The 5,490-nt window shown below is 43.0% G+C and overlaps 1 long non-coding RNA gene across 1 annotated transcript; it reads right to left on the bottom strand.

The window, feature by feature from the left end:
* Positions 1-4,335: 4,335 nt before the first annotated feature.
* On the bottom strand, positions 4,336-5,489 carry LOC111815779. The gene is made up of 3 exons (XR_002820422.1): positions 5,459-5,489; positions 4,876-5,042; positions 4,336-4,793 (listed from the first exon to the last, which is right to left on the bottom strand). It is a non-coding gene; the product is annotated as an uncharacterized LOC111815779 (long non-coding RNA).
* Between the last annotated feature and the right edge of the window lies 1 nt (position 5,490).

Raw genomic sequence — 5,490 nt, 5'->3', positions numbered from 1 at the left:
ATTTATCTTTCAGTGTGTTCACTGTGTACAAAAATGCTACTGATTTTTGGGTGTTGACTTTGTATCATGCCACATAACAATTGGGTTATTAAATCTACAAGACTCTTGGTGGAGTTTTTGGGGTCCTCTGTATAGAGTATCATGTCATCTGCAAATAATGGTAATTTCCCTTCTTCTTTTCCAATCCTTGTTCCTTGTATCTCTCTCTCTCTCTCTCTTGTCTAATTACTGTGAGTAATGTTTCCAGAACTATATTTAATAGGAGTGGAGACAGTGGACATCCTTATCTTGTTCTTGATTTTAAGGTGAAGGCTTTTATTTTTTTGCCCATTTGGTATTATGTTGGCAGTTGTTTTTTTTTAATAGATGGTTTTTATCAGATTGAGATATAGACCATCCATTCCAATTTTCTGCTTTTATCATGAATGAGTATTGGACTTTGTCAAAAGCTTTTTCTGCATCTATTAAGATGTTCATGTGGTTTTTTGTTCTTGGCTATATTGATGTGGAGAAATGCATTTGGAATAATTGCTTCCCTTTCAATTTCATTGAAGAATTTGAGAAAAGTTGACATTAAACCTTATCTAAATTTCTTGTTGAATTCAGCTGTAAATCCATTGGACCCTGGGCTTTTCTTTGTTGATAGGGCTTTTATTACATTTTCAATTTCATTTTCCATTATTGGGTTATTCAGAGTTTATATACCTTCTTGACATTTATGGATTTGCATATGTTGAACCACCCCTGTATTCCTGTGATGAATCCCACTTAGTCATGATATATAATCTTCTTGATGATCTCTTGCATTCTGCTTGCTAGTATTTTATTGAAGATTTTTGCATCTACATTCATTAGAGAGATTGGCCTGTAGTTCTCTGGTTTAGTTGGATCTTTCTCTGGCTCTGGAATCAGAGTAATCTTTGCCTTGAGAAATGTGTTTGGAAGAATAGCTTCCCTTTCAATTTCATTGAAGAATTTGAGAAAAGTTGACATTAAATCTTAATGAAATTTCTTGTTGAATTCAGCTGTGAATCCATTGGACCCTGGGCTTTTCTTTGTTTGTAGGGCTTTTATTACATTTTCAATTTCATTTCCCATTATTGGGTTATTCGGAGTTTATATATCTTCTTGACTCAGCTTTGGCATTTCATATGTATCCAGGAAACTGCCCATTTCCTCTGTGTTTTCAATCCTGTGAGAATAAAGATTTTGGAAGTAGGTATTGATGATCTTTTGTACTTCTCTATGGTCTGTAGTGATTTCATCCTTTTCATTTCTTATTGCATGAAATTGGGTTTTTTCTTTCCTTTTATTGATTAGATTGGCCAAGGGTTTATCAGTTTTATTTATTCATTGGAAGAACCAACTCTTTGATTCATTCATTCTTTGCATTGTTTTCTTTATCTCCATTGTATTAATTTCTGCTCTAATCTTCATAATTTCCTGCCTTCTTTGGGCTTTGGCTTGATGTGTTCTTTTTCTAGTAGCTTGAGGTGAAGCATAAGATTGTTTATTTGTATTTGTTCTGTTTTCCTAATGTGTGAATTTACTGCTATGAATTTTCCTCTTAAGGCAACTTTATAGGTTTCAGGAAGTTGCATCAGCATTTTCATTTGATTGCAAATATTTTTAATTTCATCTGTGACCCACTGGTTGTTTAGAAGGTTGTTATTTAATTTCCATGTGTTTATGGTGTTTCTGTGATTTCTTTCATCAATAATTTCCAGTTTCACTGCAATGTGGTCAGACAATATGCATGGGATAATTTCAGCTCTTTTACATTTACTTAAGCATCCTTGGTGTGCTAGTGTATGGTCTATTTTGGAGAATGTCCCATGTGCAGCTGAGAAGAATGTGTATTGTGTTGTTGCTGGGTGAAACATTCTGTAAAGGACTGCTAAGTCCATTTCTTCACAAGTTTGGTTTAATTCTGTTACTTCTTTGTTGATTTTTTTGCCTAGTTGATCTATCTCTTGTGACAGTAGCATGTTAAAGTCCCCCATTACAATTGTATTATTGTATATATATATATTTGCTCTCTCTTCCTTTTGCAATTTTCCCTTAACAAATATGTAGTGATCTTCTTTATCTCTTTGAATGATTATTGAAGTTGATATTGTCAGCAAGCAGAATAGCTACCCCTATTTTTTTCTGGTTTCCAGTGGCATGGAGAATTGTTTTCCAACCTTTGACTTTCTGCTTGAATTTCCTTTTGAGTTAAATGTGTTTCTTGCATGCAGCCTATTGATGGATTTTACTTCTTAGTCCATTCTTCTCATCTGTTTCTTTTGATTGATGAATTGAGGCCATTTACACTGATGTTCTGTACTTTCTCTCTCTTTTTAATTTATCTGTCTTCTTTAGCTGTGCTAAGCAGTTTTTTCATGATTGTTGTCATTTTTTTTTTGACCCGAGAGATTATTTCTGCTCTTATTTCTCCTATACCTGATGCACTTGTTTCTTTACTTCACTTGCTATCATTTCAGAAATTTCAGGTGTGTGATTTCCAAGTTCTTGTATGTTTTTGTCTCCTGGATTTGTTCTGGGTGGGTTGGAGGACTGAGATTGCCTTTTGCTCCTGTGTTTTGGCATTTTTGAAGCTCCCACAGACTTAGCAGTGGCGGGAGAGCAATGGGGCATGGGTCAGTAAGATTTCCACTACAGTGGGGAGCAGGGTAGGCCTCACCAAGGCTCTCATTACTAGTGGAAGCAACTTGCTGATACTTAACAAAGCTTCAGTGTAGGTGGTGGGTGTGGGCTGGATTCACCAGGATTCCATGGGCTGCCCAGAATCCTCCTAAGTTTTTATTTTTATTTTTATTTATTTATTTATTTTTGCTCTGAATGCCTTCAGGGCAGCTTTGGCTGGCTGGAGTTGTGGGGATCGAACCACAGCCACCTGAGCCTGACTGCTTTGTTGAAGCAGCCACTTAAGGAACTGAGCTAAGGGGCAGGCCCCTGTTCCTAAGTTTTTAAAAAGTTAGACCAGTCCAGCACAAGCTCCATGCCTGCGTGTTTGGGGCCAAGGAACATAGCTCATCAGAGTCCCTTAGGCCACCCAGAGTCCTCCTAATTTCTTAAATGTTTGGATCAGATGCCTGGAAAAATCTGCACCTGTGTACATGTGGGTAGCTGTGCTCATGTTTAGAGTGATCCTACCTTGTTTTCCTCATTTAGAAAAGGCCAGTCACAGAAGCATGATGGAAAAGAGAGAGACTAATGGTAGGTCAAGACTGGATGTGGGTAGAGGGCTGACCAAAGAGGGCAAAGGACACTGCTGCCTACTCCCATCTCCCCAGGGATTCTCCCCAACCATGAGACTGAAAGAAGAGCAAAGGACACAACCCAGCTCAAAAACAAGTCAGACCTCTGTACTCCAGAGTACTCTGTAGCCTCGTGCAAGCCAGGGTAAAGGAGCACCACACAAACACCCCATGATGACATTGAGGCCACAGCCAATAGGGACTGCCTTGGTCTCTGGAGGACAGCTAATCAGCAGCAGTGGCTAGTGAGCCTAGTGAGTGGCAGGTGGGTGGGCAGCAAGTGTGTGGGTGCACAGTGTCCGTGCTATAGCTGGACCAGGTGCTGAGACTGAAAGTGTGCAGCTCTCTTTGACCATTAGAGCTGACACACTGGTCAGTGTCATCTCATACTGTCCTGGAATTTCTGGTCTGTGTTTGTAAGTGATGTCACCCTAGATGGGGGAGGTGGACTGTGTGTATCCTGGGCATGCATAGCTGCCTCCCTTGCCAACCTTCCCTGAGAGTTTGGATCCCAAGCCCTACCTCATTTCCCCCTGCACTGGTCTTTGCCCAATCCCCCACACAACCACAGCATTGTAGTACAGCCCATTCTCTTGAATTTCATCCTCCTCTGAGGGGCTCAGGAAACCTGGAGCAAGGTAGGAAGTATTGTCCCTCTGGTGGGTTGGGCTAGAGAACTGAGCCTTCCAGGAGATGGGCAAGTGGTTAAGATGGGCTCTGACTAGCAGGTCACCCATTTCCAGGGCAACATATCTAGGTCTGAGTCCAGGACTTATGTGGGGGTCTCTGTCCTTGAGGGAACAGGTCGACAAGATATAAACCCGACAACTGTTCCTGAGTCCCAGGTTACAGGACAGGATGTGGGACATGAAGACAGAATTGCCACATGTAGAGCGGAGCTCACATGAGCACCAGCTGTGGAGGGTTTAGGCCTTGGTTCCTCATTTGGAAAGAGGCATTACAATGGCAGTCATGGAGTTTTTCTACCAGAGAAAACATAACTTTTTCTCACACAAAACCCTCAGCAGGATGGTTTGCAGGGTCTTTATTCAAGATAGGCAGAAAGCAGAAATATGCCAGGTGTCCTCCAACAGCTGGGTTCTTGGCAAACTGGAGCACCAGTGCCATGGAGCTCAAGCCCCTGCCCCACACACCCTGTGACCTCCCATCAGGGGCAGACAGCAAGAGCCAGGCACAGCCTAGTGAGTTTTCAGCCTCTGAGTGTTCATGGAAGTCCAGGGCTCCGAGGAGACCAGAGGAGAAGGTGAGTCTCAGGTCAGGCAGGCACAGAAGCAGCAGACCCAGGCTCTGGGAGGAGGGCAGCAGGCTCCTCCTTGGGTAACCAGGGAAGTCAGTAGACTAGGCTCAGGAGGAACTCTGAGTGTGCTGCTTGATCCAGGCCACATATGTCTCAACTCGAGTAAAGACTGCAGGAACATTGCTCCTACTACAGTCATGGCCCCAGCTGACCACTCCATACAGGGTCCAGGATTTTGAGTTCTTACAGACAAGTGGACCTCCGGAGTCACCCTGGGGATGAACGGAGGTGATAAGTGCTTGAAGAAAGCATTGATGATGGTGGTGGGCTGAGTAAAAGAAAGAAGAGACTCACAAAGCAGGGCCCTCGACCCTCACTGCCAGCACACACATTGTCATCCTTGATAATCCTGCTATCCTCATAGTGATGCCTAGTAGCATTCTGGTACAGCTGCTCACAGAGAGAGTTCTCAACCAATTGTACCTTCACCTCCTGCAGGCGGAAGGGTGGTGGCAGCGCTCCTGGGTTTGGGGGCGAGAAAGAGGTGAGCATTGCTGTGGCACAAGCTCCCACCCACCTCCAACTAGAACAGGACTATTCTGGGGAGGCATGATAGACTGACTTGAGATCAGCTATACCCTATCCAGATCACTACAACCCTCATTTTAAATTCCCCTAATGCAAAACAGTCTTAGGCAATCTAAAGTGCACTGGCCCATGTTTCTCTAAATCCAGAGATTCTACCCATGGATATCACCACCTGTACTTGGGCATGTCAGACAAGGGAATGATGTGTGCTGTTGTGGTCCAAAAGCGGGGGGAGGTTTGTACAAAGCATATGAAGTGTTTCTGCCCTCAGTCCTACATCCCCATCTTGCCTAAGACTCAGTTGCTGAGGCTCCTGGTGGAACATGTCAGCAGTGTCCCAAACACTTACCATAATATCCCTCAGCACCCCACCCTGTCACC

This window comes from Octodon degus, unplaced genomic scaffold, assembly GCF_000260255.1.
Source record: "Octodon degus isolate 3935 unplaced genomic scaffold, OctDeg1.0 scaffold00021, whole genome shotgun sequence".
Lineage (NCBI taxonomy): Eukaryota > Metazoa > Chordata > Mammalia > Rodentia > Octodontidae > Octodon > Octodon degus.
Note: the sequence above shows the minus strand (reverse complement) of the source record. Positions and strands in the feature narration are given on the sequence as shown.